Below are 14,354 nucleotides of genomic sequence, written 5' to 3' on the forward strand. Positions count from 1 at the left end.
TATCAGCTCGCTCCACGCGGTCGGAGCAAATTAAAGTGTTTGCAGCATTGCTTGCACGAGCGGTGAACTTTGCAGCATTTGAGATAGCTCGTGCAGTTCATTTATCGCTTTTGCTCCTTCTGAAGCGCATTTTCCTCGGGGCTTCGGTTTATTTTTCATTTAACTTTCTTTCTCAAAGAAAATGGAAACAACGCTGAACCGAAATCGTGTTTCTTTTATGCTCTTTAGGTTTCTATCTCGAGTTTAATGTTCTCTTCAAATCCTCTGTTATTGGGTTTTTGTTGCCTTTGTGAGCTCTTCGACCATTTCTATTCGGACCTATCTTTCTTTTTGGCCGTTTCAGATTTCTGTTATGTTTTTCTGCCAGACTTTTCGTTTGTTTAACTACTGGCCACCCGTTCACACCCGTTCAAACCGGCCCAAACCCGCTTATTTACACCACAATTTGAAACGCCTCAACGACAGGCTTTAGGAATTAACTATTGATGTGTTTAATGGTCATCAGGTGTAACCTCATCTGTGAATGGTGTTACGCGATAGAGGGCTCTCTTTTCGAAACGTTCACATTTAGACATTCGATTCTTTCTGTGTCAGTTGAATTGAGTGCACGAAACAAAAAACCTTGATAAGATCACATTTTTCGATGTTTACCACGACCAGGTTGTTTTTAAGTTATCAACACGGGACGATTCTAACACAAACATTGAATAAACGCACGAAATCTGTGTTACGAGAAACATGACCAACAATGCGACCCCATTTTGCGGACGTTTCCGTGTTTTATTTATAGACTTTTGGGTAAGTTTGGAGTTTAAACCACATACACATATACAGAGGCAGAATTTGTTTTTTTATCTTTAAGGTCAACTTTTATTCAGTTCTTCTTAGCCGATGTACGACCTTGCTCCGTCCAAGCCGGTCCTAAACAAATACGCATCTGATGGTTTTAAGGTGTGAGCCAAAAATAACCCTATTTTTAGCGGAAAACACCCAGAAATTTCTAACAAGCCTCAAAAAAACATTTAGTTTAATCTTAAGACATTAGCCTACCCATCACGTGTTAATAAAAAGCATAGTGTTAAGTTTTTAAACAAATAAAGAACATTTATTTATTTGCCCTATAGATATTTATAGTGCCGTTTCAAGGTATGGTAGGAAATACTGTAGGCACTCTACGACTAGAACGTAGTTTAAAACTTCAATTATAGGCTTAACAATTACTTTTACAACTTTACTCACTTAATTATGTTTACCCAAGAATTAACAAATAACCGCTCAGACCAAACCCACCCCAAAAACTGGTCGAAGGTTTTCACGACAATACGCCCTTTTCGAGGATTCGAGATGGGCCGAAAACATTGACAATAGACTTGCTTGTGCGGTAAACGCATGGAAATCGTCATCGCCATCTTTGTGTATGATTGGCGCAGTTCGCTAAAGATCGCCAAATTATAATTCGCGATTTTTCATCGTCGTTGCCTCATTTGCATCGAACTTTTTTGTAGCCAATCATCCCTTCATGTCTTTTTTCAGCAAAACGAAGTTATCCCGCACTATGGGTTTGTTTTGTAAGCATCAAACTCATTTCTTCTCCGATGTAAAGTTTCACTAAAAGTAATGAGAATATTTTAACGACGGTTAAGTTAGCAAGTTCTTCGTCTTCTGTCAAAAACGCTGCGGTTCTCGCAGTTTAATTGCTGTGAATATTTCGCTTTTAGAAACATGTAATCTTATTAAAAGCTGGCTCGTTTGCCCGGGTTTGTGCTCAAATTTAACGTCGCTGTATAAAGTTTTATTACTCACATACCCAGATTGCTGCGCATTAATTTTCTATAACATCGCTTTATGCGACCAATAATTTGTAAATTGATTTCGGCTAAGTCCTACTTCGCCCGATAAGCCGCTTCAAGTGTATGCTTTCTTGTTTGTATGTTTAAGATTTCCCAAAATGCAAAATCTCGAATCTGGCAATTTCGCGCGAAAGAAACCGCAGAATTCGCGATCAGTGCGATTACGTCGTCAACAAACTTGTTCAATAGCATCAAGGTTTAATTAAAATCCTCGAGCTGTTGTAATTGCAAAATGATGGCTTGTCCGTCCCTCTTACCTAGATCATAATCTACATTGTTTAGGCCTACAAGTGCTTCGCTCTTAGCTGTGATTATAGAGATTGTATTTGTCGACAAAGTTTCACACGGCTGTGGTTGTGGCTGAGGGAATTTTCCATCCTCCTTGACTGCTCTTTTTTTAAAAAAAACAAAACATGATTTTCCTGCAGCTCTTCCTGTTTGCACACCGCGTGATGTCCGCAGAAAAACCCGGCCAAGTCGTGACCCAACCCACTACTAGGTCTGATACGAAATCAACAAACTGAATTGTACTTTTGAACCGTAAAGATCGAAATTATACAGGAGCGAGATAAAACCTGTACGCGATTATAACAATTAAGCAATCACGAAATTGCATTATACTTGCAAAAGTGCGCTTTAGTAATATTCTGTTCACGTCACAAAGCCCTTCGGCTTTCTTTGAAGTTCTTTTTGATGGTTTCATCCCACTCGTTGATTGAGATGTTTTGTTCTGACCGCGGTCGTAATGAGTCGTTGCAGGTTTAACAGCTTTGCTTTAGGAAAATGGACGGGTTTTTATTTTGATGGCTGGTTCTCCGATGGAACGTCCAGGCGCCGTGAATTGATAAGCTCCAGACCAACGGCTTTTTCCTGTCAATTTTCATTAAAATCGTGCTCTGATAATATTTTTAAAATATCAACCAAGAAGCGTAGTAAAAGATGAAAAGATCGGAAAACTTGAATCTTTCTGATAAGATGACGTCAAAGGCAAAGTGAGGCAAATCGGTGGATTGTCTTTTAAACCAGCAATCTGTTTAAAACTACCAATTCTTTATTTTATAACCACAACGAGATAGCAAAAAAGTAAGTTTATCATAACGTATAAGGTAACATCTAAATATGTCGCTGAATTTGAAGTACAGCGTTGTAGCTGTACATATACATGTAACCTAAATACCATTGCCGAGAGTAGACTTATAAGTTTGCTGATAATTCGATGGACAAGGATACATCATGCTCAGCACTACGAAGAATTAACTGATTTTATCGTTTTTTTTTTTTGCAAAACCTGCAAGCTTGTAATAGAGAAAGGTTTGATTTAAAAAGATAACCGAAGGTGGAAAAGGTTTGGGAGAATCTTTGTAGAATTGTTTTGCTGTCTTCGGGATGCGATAAAAAAGCTATCATTGCGACCCCAGGTTATCGGATAGACCCAACTGTTGTCTTGATTCGCATCGTTTTTATGCGCTTCTATTCTTAATAAGCCGTGACATCCTCTTTGCGGTAGTGCAAAATGTCAGGTGAATAGGGTTCATGGGTTCTATAAGAAGTCAAGAATTTTTTCTAAGCACTCTAGGCAAGTCATTCAATTTTTTTTATCTTTAGTGCACGTTTATTAGAAAACGGATAACTAGACAAATTGTTCGTCCACACACATTGTTTACAAAACTGTGTTCCTGAATGCATTACAAGCCCAAACCGTCCTTCACATTTCATGCGCTGTCAAAGCCCAAGGCCATTTGGTTAACCAGCAAAATTCGCAATTATTCTCTGCCTCAAGGAGTTTAAAGAAAAGTGGTCGATTTTTTTCTCCAACAGCAAATCTCTTTAAGAGGTTTGGCCTAGTTGCTGCTGTCGACTTAAAATTCCAAAAGTAGCAAGAAGTTTTGAGGTTTTGCTATCTTTATCTAATTGCCAGATGCTTAAGTTGTTTGTGGACTTTGTATGAGTTGTATTTGCTGGAAACGTTAATCCGACATTCAGTCATTAAATACTTGATGTCTTCCACCAAGCAAATATCACATGACTAACGAAATGGTTTTTCCACAAATGCTTTGTTCGAAAAAATAAAACGATTTTCACGAGAAAAACAAAACGCTTTTCACTTGGCCTCAAAATCGTGACCCCATTAAGCCACTTAAGGTGAATCAGCGGTTATTATTGCAGGTTTTAAGCATTAAACCTATACAAGAGAGGTTGTGTAAAACCAACTTGTATTAGGTCAACTATCCATATGAGTCATCTAAAGATTGTTCCGCCAAAAGGAATGAATGATCGTTTCACATTAGCTCCTTCTGGCAATTTGCATTTTAAGTTCCTCAACATTTTGACAGATCTCGTCAACCCAGCATTGCCGTTCAACGAATGTCAGGTTGCGTCAGGAACACTATTGGAGACAAGCTTCTTTTTCCATCTTCCACGCGTGATTTTATCACGTGGATCACGTGACTTTGTTTTTAACGTTTTCGCCATTGGCTTTCGGCGAAATTAAGGCGTTGACGTTCTCGTAATTACTCTGATGGTTGACTGAAATACATTGAAGCGAGAAAGGAAACCTATTGAGATTATTTCCCAGTCGTGCCGGTACCAACAGTTTAATTTGGAAAAAATTGCCAAGATTATAATGTCTGGATGATTTAATCAATTTTTCTGTTTTCAAAGTAGTTTTTTGCGTTCAAAGGCGAGTTGAAAATTTTTATTTATGATCTCATACTGACACTCGCGGTTCGATATTGTTGCATTATTGCAAATACAAGAGATGTTTTCGTCTCTTAAGTTGCCTTGTTGTAGACTATTTATTTTATATCCCGCTTGCAGACGCAGACCCAAACGGTACGTTTCGTAGGGGTCTCGCTGAGTACTTTGACCTGTTTTCTAATTATAGCGAATAAGTTTGTTGAACTTTTGCCGGAATTTAACTTGACAATTTTCTTTAAAATATTTCAAGAGTTTTCCGATTTTTCCGCTTGAACCGCTACAAACAATGCATCCATTGTAACACGTCAAACTCGCGTCTGGGGTCACTTACGAATAGGTCACACTACATCATCAGCTGGGGTGCTATGGTTTGTAAACACCTTACCGGAATCTCCGCTTTAATTTTCTTCACTCTTTTTACCTTTAAATTTTTTTGCAGCTACAGTCACGCTTGACCGCACATTGAGGTAATAATTGACGTCAGCGAAGCGACAGTTTTTCTCTCTTGACGTCACAACAATGTGCTTATATGAAGAGAACTGATGCAGAATACTATAACCAACCCTCTGTATATTTTATAAACTAGTCTCGTGGCGTACACAACAACACAGTAAAGGTCTTGCTATGCCTTGTATTTCTTTTCTAACCATTTTACGCGGAAAACCTCTCCTGCTTTTCCACTTTACCTCACTTAGCAGAACTATTTTTACAACTGCTTTGTAACCAACAGCAAAAATTTTACTCAGTTAGTTTCTCTTTGTGTGTCCGAAGCGAGCGTTCGCGACGCTAGACTATTGTTTAGCAAAATTCGAGAAGTTTGTTTATAGTCCATCTTATTGCCTATATTTTCTATCACAACGTTTGTATGCTCATTTGTTGCATTAGTTGTGTGCGTTTTATACCAACAGACCACGTCAAAATGATGTTATTAGCAAAATTAGTTCAAAATCGGCCTTAATATTTTCATCACAGGTATTTTTTTAAAATTAAGCTCAATACACGGCTGATCTAATTCCTGTATTTTTCATTTTTTTGTTCGGTGTTTATCTTATTCCTTTAATGGAACTCATATGTTCGCCGTTACACTGTCGTGTGTTCGATGTTGTAGGAAACGGCAACCTCCGTTTACATTAACTTGTAACAGAGCAATACGGTACATCCGGCCTCCAGCATCCTTTGCAAAACCATTTTCGAGAAGCTTTAGTGAAAGCTTTTCTGTGAATCACCGATATAGGCGTGCTCTGCTACACACCGCAAGCCTTGAAACGTGAAAAAAACACGACTTTCTTTGCAAGTGCAGCACTCGACTGTGAATTCAGAGGAGCATCTGATGACAAAATACTTGTTCAAAGCTTGATTGACATTAGATGACCATCATTTTGGGTTGCAGCTTCTCTTTTGCGGCCCATGTAAACAGCTTACAACTTTCACTTTGGTAAAATACACTGACTGTTTGGTCATTTTGATTTGACACATTGAAGAGACAAATTCGAAAACAATCCGATAAACCGAAGGTTTAATTCGTTTGTTCTTGTGCATTCCCAGCTCATTCTGTCCCGCTACTCTTTATTATAATACTGACGCAATGGTACAAAAATAGTTGCGGGTATGAATTAATGTTGTCAAATTCAAACAGATTTCCTTTCTGGGTTGGTTACTTACGCACCAGGTCGCCATGTCCAGCTAACTCGATGCATTGATGCGATTCATTGAAATTGTAAAGAGCGTCCAGGAACTTCCAGCTCGTTGACAACTGTTTGCAGCGTTTTAATATCTCGTTCATCGCGAGTCCCAAAAGGCAACAAAGTACCATGTCCAAGGTCATTCACCTCGTATATGACTAACTGGATTGGAATGGCAACGGTTTTATACCAGCATTGTTCGCTTAAGCGTTGAATTACTGAAAAATTCACTTTATTTAGCAGGTTGTATAACAGCATATCTTGCTTTGTAAACAGCATAAGTGATCAATTATACTCATTAATCGCAACTATATTTAGTTTCGTAACCTAGCTCATGTATGTGCGCCGAGTGCGCTAGTTTTTGTTTTGCAAACTTTGCTTCAGATTAATCGACCTATTTCCTGAATTGGGTTAACAAATGAACCTTGGTAATACTTTGCTGCCCCTGCAGCCATTTATGGAAGGCTTAATCAATTTCGTTGCAATAGATTTAATCGGAAATAACAAATGTTTTCTGGCCTGCTTTGGTTTTAACCGGATTAATCCAGAACCCAGTGCACAAATCCAAGTTCCAAAAGTTTGAGCGTGCACCGAACCCATATTTATTATTAATTATTTTAGTATGTTTTAGTGGCTTAACGAAAACAACATTGCAACGTTGGAGTGCACGTGTTTGCATTTTGTTGATCCATTATCTGCTGAGTTGATGATTGTCGTCAATAATAATTAACGCAAGTTAATTTACTCATCTTTAGAGTGTGTGTCATGTACACAGCAAGCTGTCAAAATAGTCCTATAACTCTGAGAAAATCCGCATGTATGAGAAAGGCACTTCAGTTTTGACAGTGTTTTCTTGCTGCAGTGTGCGCTTAGTGTGATATTTAAAGCGCATTTGGTCGTTTAAAAGGACTTCCCCAATGATATCCGCCAACCGAGCCAAAATGATGAATTGTCAACTGCCAGTCTGAAGAGAAACGCTAACACGACCTTCACAAAATTGCCCCTTGTTCGTAGGAAGTGTTACTAAGAATTAGGTCGGACCCTGGGTGGAAGCAAATACTTTGTTTTGTGTTTGCGAGCAAGGTTAAAAATGTTAAAAAGGTTATTTTGAAGCGAACGCCTACTAAGTTGAACCTGCGTGCTGCACCACTTCCGCGCACTTTTTCTCTCTTGTGTTAGTGACGTTTCGTGCTTGCCGTTTGAAACATCAAGTCATACGGTTTCTATACTGTTCTTTGTATATTATATTTTCACAATATTACGTACTTCTAAGTAATCAATGTGCTAAAATTGGAATTGATCTTGTGGGCATATGCGTGAGTACCGCTTTTCAAAGATCTGCGTTTTTTATTACTCGTGTTGAAAATAGCTACCGTATGGGAAAGATTCTGAGTCGTTTTCAAAGCCATCGTTGTGCAAACAATAGTAGCAGAGGAAGTTTGCCTGTAGAAGAAATTCTTCCGATGTGGTTTAACTCCCACAAATGCGGGCATGTCTGACCTACGTCGCTGCGGCTTCAGCTGTCAAAACATGCTCGTTTATGCGGGCAGGAATTCTACTAAACAGTGTTACAATACCCCATCGCTGCAAACTTGCTAAATGAAACCAGGTTTCATGTAGCAGGTGCAATTTCGCGTTTGACCGGTTTAAACCGGTATGGAATTGAAACCGAGGTGAACCAATGCGTAATCTCCATTTGGTAGGGTTTTATTTTAGGCTCTATGCCAGGGGACGGGAACCTTTTTGGTTCAGGGAGCCATGAAAGCTACATATTTTTAATTGTACTTCCGTGAGAACTATATAATATTTTTCAACACTTAATGCAACTAACGTATGCATTTTTAAACAAAACCAACAATTTTAGACTGAGTGATCTGAATTTACTCTTCAATAACATGATTTTTACTGTTAATGCGACTTGCAATTACAGAAAAAGTTTTATTCGTAACAATCGTGCTAAGACATGCCAGCTTAGATTTATCTACGAGCCAGATGCTGTCGTCAAAAGAGCCACATCTGGCTCGCGAGCCATAGGTTCCCGACCTCTGCTCTATGCGTTGTACGCAAAGTAAATGCATTTTTCTTCAGAATCTTGGGACTTGGTGAAATATGAATTTGTAATTGGAGATTTTGAAGTTTCTCTGTACTTCTGTTACTTGCAAATGAAAGTTACCTGTCGGCGTGCGCACTGCGTTTTTGTAAGTATTGTAATTTGTGTAATTTTTCTTTACTATATATGTGTTAGTCATTAAATTTTGAACTTATCAGCATTTATTGTCGACAAATTGATGATTTATACAGTTAGGAGTGTTCCAGGGACCCAGCGTGTAATCGCAATCAGTCGATGACTGAGGCTCCAATTGTGGTTACAACTTTCCCAGGGTTTGTGGTTTGTTGTAAATTTTGCAAGATTGCGCATCTTGTCAAGCAGGAAGTTTTACAGGTCATTTAAACTTTTATTTCGAATAAAATCTTAAGTATTTTTAAAGCTTCAGCTTTCGATCATTTCCTGTTCATTTCACAATGACGTTGTTGTTCTGGCCAATCTTGGCAGTCGTTGCGCTGAATATGCTCATTGACCTTTCGTATAAAATTAAAGGTTCGTTTTTTTTACGAACGATTTTACTTTTGCATTGTTTCCGCTACGAGCAGCTGTCCAATGAATCAGCTTTAACTAAAACAAAATCAAACGTGGTGTTACGTCTGGTTAAAAAATTAAGCGGTTTCCTCGACCATGAAAATCGCCTTCTCATTTGGTGGAACACGCAGAGACTCCTTAACCTTGTTTTGAATGTTGATTGTCGAAAATGGGTTGACTTTGGAACGTGTCAGTTTGAGAATTAAATCTATTTCTCCTTAGCTTTTATGCAACCACCTTCAGGTTGATCCATTGTGTTTGAAGCAGGCAGCAAGTGTCGAGTGCGTTGTTGTCATCGGAATACTTTCAGACAATGGTCGCATCCGGCTTGTCAAAACAATCGCTGTAACCCAAATCCCTTTACCTGCATCCCAAACCACTTAGCAATGTGCCTTTGAACGCTTTGAAGGTGCAGGTGATCTGATGATCATTTGTTTGGTCGAATTGTTTTGTAGCGTGGGAATCCGTACGTTTAGATAAAATTTGCTTTCCTGCTTGAAGATATTTACTTTTAAATATACCATTACCTCACATGTTAACCCTTATGATAATAAACCAGCCAATATTGTTAACATTTGCGATCTTCGATTTGAGTGATCGTTCGCCCGCCATATTCCCCCCCCCCCGCGTCGACTCAGCGAAGGATTCCGTTTGAGAGCTGCTACGCTCGCCCCCCTATTGTTACTTGGCCCAGCTGTTGGTAAAGCGTTAAAGCCGCAGATCCCTAAGCATTAATGAGAAATCCAATTCGCCCAATCAGAAAGAGGTTGAGGATTTGTGTTGCGTCAACGCCTGCCGCTGAGTTGGCCTATGATTGTTTTCAAGAAAAACGGTTAAGAAACTTTTCTCATTATCAAAATCCGCCAATCATCGTTTTAGGTGTCGGTTTTGAATTACGTCACCACTTGCGTTATCGGAAGTTCAACTCAAACATTGAATATTATCTTTATATGTGGAAGCAAAGTAAGCATTTGGCATTATACGCGTTCAAATTAACATCAATGTCACTGAGTGTGACGTGTTACTACGTAATAACACAATGTCGCGTGTTGGACCTGAATTACGGTTAAGGAAGTGACCGAAATTGCATTCGACCAAATGCCATTTAAAGCGTATATCAGGTGCAAGCGAGTACGTTTCACGAGTCATTTAGAAGTCAATGAGAGACTTGAAAACACAATGGAAAGCTTTATTATCGGAGAACCGAAGGTGACTCTTTGCTTTTTTCGTTTTCGGCATCAAATATAAACTTTGAAGCCCGTAAACTGAATTTGTGATTTTACCCTGACGTTTTGTGACGCCCATTTGGGCAAACTCTGGAAAATTAAGGTTATATTAAAGTCAACGTAATACTAAGACGGATTGTCGCAATTCGCGTTGTCAGTCAGCTGGTATAACTAAAAGCTTGTTCCCAATCTTAAAACCAATGACCAAGTTACGGAAGCTCCAACACAAAGTTTCACAAATTAAGCGTAGAAGTACAGTCCTGTGCTTGCGAGGCTCTGTGTGTTCTTCCCTTGTTCTCAGGTTGGCCTTCATCCATTTCAAGCTGCGTTCTTTCTACAGGGTATTTTTTCAATTGAAAAGGGTTGTTTTTTCTTTTTATTACCTATTTTTAGGACAAAAAAAAGTTGCGCCCTAATTTGTTGTTCTAGCTTCTTATCAACGCGAAGCAAACTCATCTCGCGAATGAAAAATCATTTGAGTTATCTCTTGTCTTGCGGGAAATGACCTTTGTGGCATAACACCCGATATTGTTTGTTGAAGCAAGATGTGACCTTTATTCGATTTGTTTTTATATTTGTTGTAACCCGCTTCTCCAAACGTCATAATGCATGCTGCGGGTGCCCGATAAAATCTCACTGCCTGTCAAAAGCTCCACGATTTAGAGATCATGGTTTTTATTGGCAGTAAATCGAATGTAATAAGACTGGTAAGAAATTTTTATTTGAGGTTTTTTTCCAAAATAAATTTTTGTTTTGTGCTAACACCAACGCAGAATTGTATGAAAATCTTCGAAACTTAGCAGTAAACTCCGATTCCTTGTTTTACAAACAGAAATAAGCAAATCCAGCCTTTTCTCTGTTAACTTTGGTTTATCACAATTAACAGTTAATATCTTCATATAAGACCACCTTTTACCACAGAATTTGTGCCCAAGTTTAAACAATTAAAAACTAAGTTGATAAAAGTTCCCACCCCCAGCTACAAGAAATGAGAGAAATAGCCTGTTAATTTTGCAAAATAGGCTAGGTCCATTTTCTCCATATCAAACAACACCAAAATCGCTGGCTGTTTTGCTTAACTTACAAAAATAAAGTGTATTGAGAACGCTTAATCTGCTATCTCAGCCCAAAGCGTTGGCGTTAAGTAAGATTGACAGAGTGGTCTTTGTTTATGTTCATGGATTTTCTAAGCTTATTTATGACGACGCATACGCCTTGGCTTGTGTACAGCTGCGAGGTCGTTGGCCTTAACGCCAAGAAATTTGATTTCGCTGAACATACAAGGTTTATTTTGGAAATCGGACCCGAAAACGGAAAATTAGACATCTAAAACACCACTTGCTGTCGAGTACCCCGTTATCAAGTTACCAGACTACGCTAGGCTTAAAATCCCATCGTACTGTAGGTGCCTGTTTCTAATGGCATACGAGAGCCTAAAGTTAATCCCCAGTTTTAATATGAACCTTGTTATAAATATACTCGGTCTCCACGTGCGAACTCAAGCATTGCCTTTGCCCTTTGTTCGTTCATAATGTGTGCAATGAGGCGTGCAGTGAGTCATTCGTGCGGCAATTCGATCCAGAAAGCTGAAAATTATCCATATTTTCTTCATCGTTCGTAGATGCGGGTTTGTTATTAAAAGTGCTACATGTACACTTAGAAAATCCACCGAATTCCGAACTTTCCGCACTGGGTCTGACACATATTATCTCATAAACCACAAGTGTTCTGTTCCACTTGAAATGCCAAATCACTCGATCTTAATCGGGCCGTGCACACCACGTGATCGCTTTGCTGGTTGGCATTAAATGATGCTCCTATGTTACCAGCCATGTCAGCGTTTGTGGAGATTGAACAAGTTTTTGGCGGTTACTCCATAACAAAGAATTCGTTGTTTGTACTACACGATACGATTGAGCGCTGTTTAGTTTTGGCAACAAGGAAATCACGTTAAGCTGCTGTTCTGCGTTTTGATTAACGAGTACTTTAGGAACGTTATTAAGACCCGCTGCTTTGGAAGTGCTCTATAGTCCGAACTAATTTCGTGTTCATTATCAAGTGATGATTCACCGTTGATCTGGGATACTCTAAGTCCCGTTTCTTTGCACGCTATGGCAGTAGCTTCTGACCTATCTAACCATAAGAGTTGCTTATTGAATGTGGTCTTTAGTCGTTGAAGATGATGAAAATCCTCTTAAAATGCTCTCGATATTCACCGAGGGCCGATGAAGTCCCCTCTTCTTCCCATTATCAAGGGTGCTTGATGCTTTGTTTTTTGAGGCTACAGCATCCCGCGATAACAGGGACCTCACATTGCCATTCTATGGCAACCAGTGACCCCGCCATCTTTTTTTTAGAATATTTTTTTTTTTTACTTCCGCACAAGCTCGAGCATATTTCCAGCCCTGACAACTGGTAGCGAGACAGCTCTGTGGATTGTGGTAATTGCAATATGTTGCTGATTCTAGTTCAATTTGTTTCCGTATTATTGGCACATTATTTGTACAACCATTTTCCGTTATTCAATTTTCTCCCATTGGCTTTTGCGCTATCGATTTTTTGATGTTGTCAGCATCTACGCTTCGCCGTTGTCTTCGGAGAAATTATTTATTTTTTACCTCAATCCCGTTTGGTTTCTGTCAAGGTCAATATCTGACATTGTATTTTCTTGTAAACGAAACAAATTGAAGGATGTCGCCATTTGAGTGATGTAACATACCTGGCTTGTTCATAGATTGAATTGAAAATTTTAATTGGAAATTCCCCACGTACCCCAGCAGGTGCAAAATTGGAGCCGATGCCCTGATTCCCGATTGACTGACAGGGTAAAACGATCTCGAAGTGAAATAACCCAGAAGTGTGTCACGTTACCCAAGTCAAAATTGGAGCGAAATGGTCGTGTTTCCGCATGTCTCACCTGCTCATTAAGTGATGGCGATATATTAAACCATGTATTGACAAGTAGCAACCATTGTTATTAACTAAATTATATGATGGAAACGCACCTTTCGTGCTTGGTTTTGGAAAAAATATACAAGAATAGACCCGGCTTGTGGGCACATTTGTCAAAAACAGGTGTTTATCAAAATCTAATTAAATTACTCAAGACAGGTCTTGGTACTTGTACTTGAGAAGCAATAAATGAAATCATTCTGATTTTTCTCCATTTTAACCTCTGAACCCGTCATTCAACTTATGTGGAGCGCTGTCACGTGATACTTCCGGGTTCTTGACCCTCGAACGCGAAACGATCGCTTTGCGTGGGCTTTACAGTCTCACACAGCAGAGCAAGTGTTTAGGTTTTGAATTCCGTTCAATTCTTTTTTCTCAAACCTGACCTTTAGCATGGGAAATCGTGCTCAGTTAAGTTTTTGCTCCATTTTAAAACCCTATGCCTTAGGGCTTAGACGAAGGGTTGTCATTGCAGCTGTGGTTCATGTTAGTTCTGCTAATCTCTCATATAGACCAAATGATTAAAGCAATTTTCCAATTTGCTAAAGGTTTGTTATAAATATCATCGAATATGAATCTGTGTATTTCCAATGACTCACCGATTATTATTCTTGGTTACATAGGTATTCCCAATTGAAATTTTACTGTTATTATGGTTAATAAAATCGTTGTAAGCGGCTTTATTTAGACGGGAATTTGCCATGAAATGATGTTGGTCATATTTTCTGAGATATCTTTAATTGATGCGTTGTTAATCACAGGTTGAATTACCGCAGTACAAGATCACCTATTGCTCCGATACTTGAATTGCTCGCTAATTGCACATTACATGCAACTTGTTTTCTGCTAGCCTTGAAAGAGGAAATTGAGAATGTCCTTCACTCCGTGTAATTTTAGCTCCTGATCGTTGTTGTCTTTCGTGCGTTTCGCTTCATTTAATCGACCCTTTCTCCTAACACAGCCTGGGAACTGCCATCTGGGACGCGAATTTGTTATACCCTCAACCCTCAAGGGAGAAACACTCTGTGCATATCCCGCTGTGTATTTAAACGCTTGGCATAAAATATCGACGTCTAGTATTTGTTTTGTAAGTAATGAGTTGGCATGTTTGTTAGGTTGAAGAGAACTGCAACGTTCTGCCGTATTTGGAAATGTTTTTAAATTTCATTTTCCTGCAAATGTTGTTGAAATTGACCATTCTTTAAACCCAGTTTTTCTTTTTCTGTAACAAAATCCGCCAACTCAAATTCCTGTTATGATTGATGAAGACAATGACTTAAAGTAAATCAGCTAATTTCTTACAAAGTTG

General features: G+C 38.9%; 1 long non-coding RNA gene across 1 annotated transcript; it reads left to right on the forward strand.

Annotated features, from left to right (window-relative positions):
* The first annotated feature begins 7,929 nt into the window (after positions 1-7,929).
* On the forward strand, positions 7,930-14,189 carry LOC143448948 (uncharacterized). Its single transcript, XR_013114490.1, has 2 exons — positions 7,930-8,427; positions 13,807-14,189. It is a non-coding gene; the product is annotated as an uncharacterized LOC143448948 (long non-coding RNA).
* Positions 14,190-14,354: the final 165 nt, after the last annotated feature.

This window comes from Clavelina lepadiformis, chromosome 3, assembly GCF_947623445.1.
Source record: "Clavelina lepadiformis chromosome 3, kaClaLepa1.1, whole genome shotgun sequence".
Lineage (NCBI taxonomy): Eukaryota > Metazoa > Chordata > Ascidiacea > Aplousobranchia > Clavelinidae > Clavelina > Clavelina lepadiformis.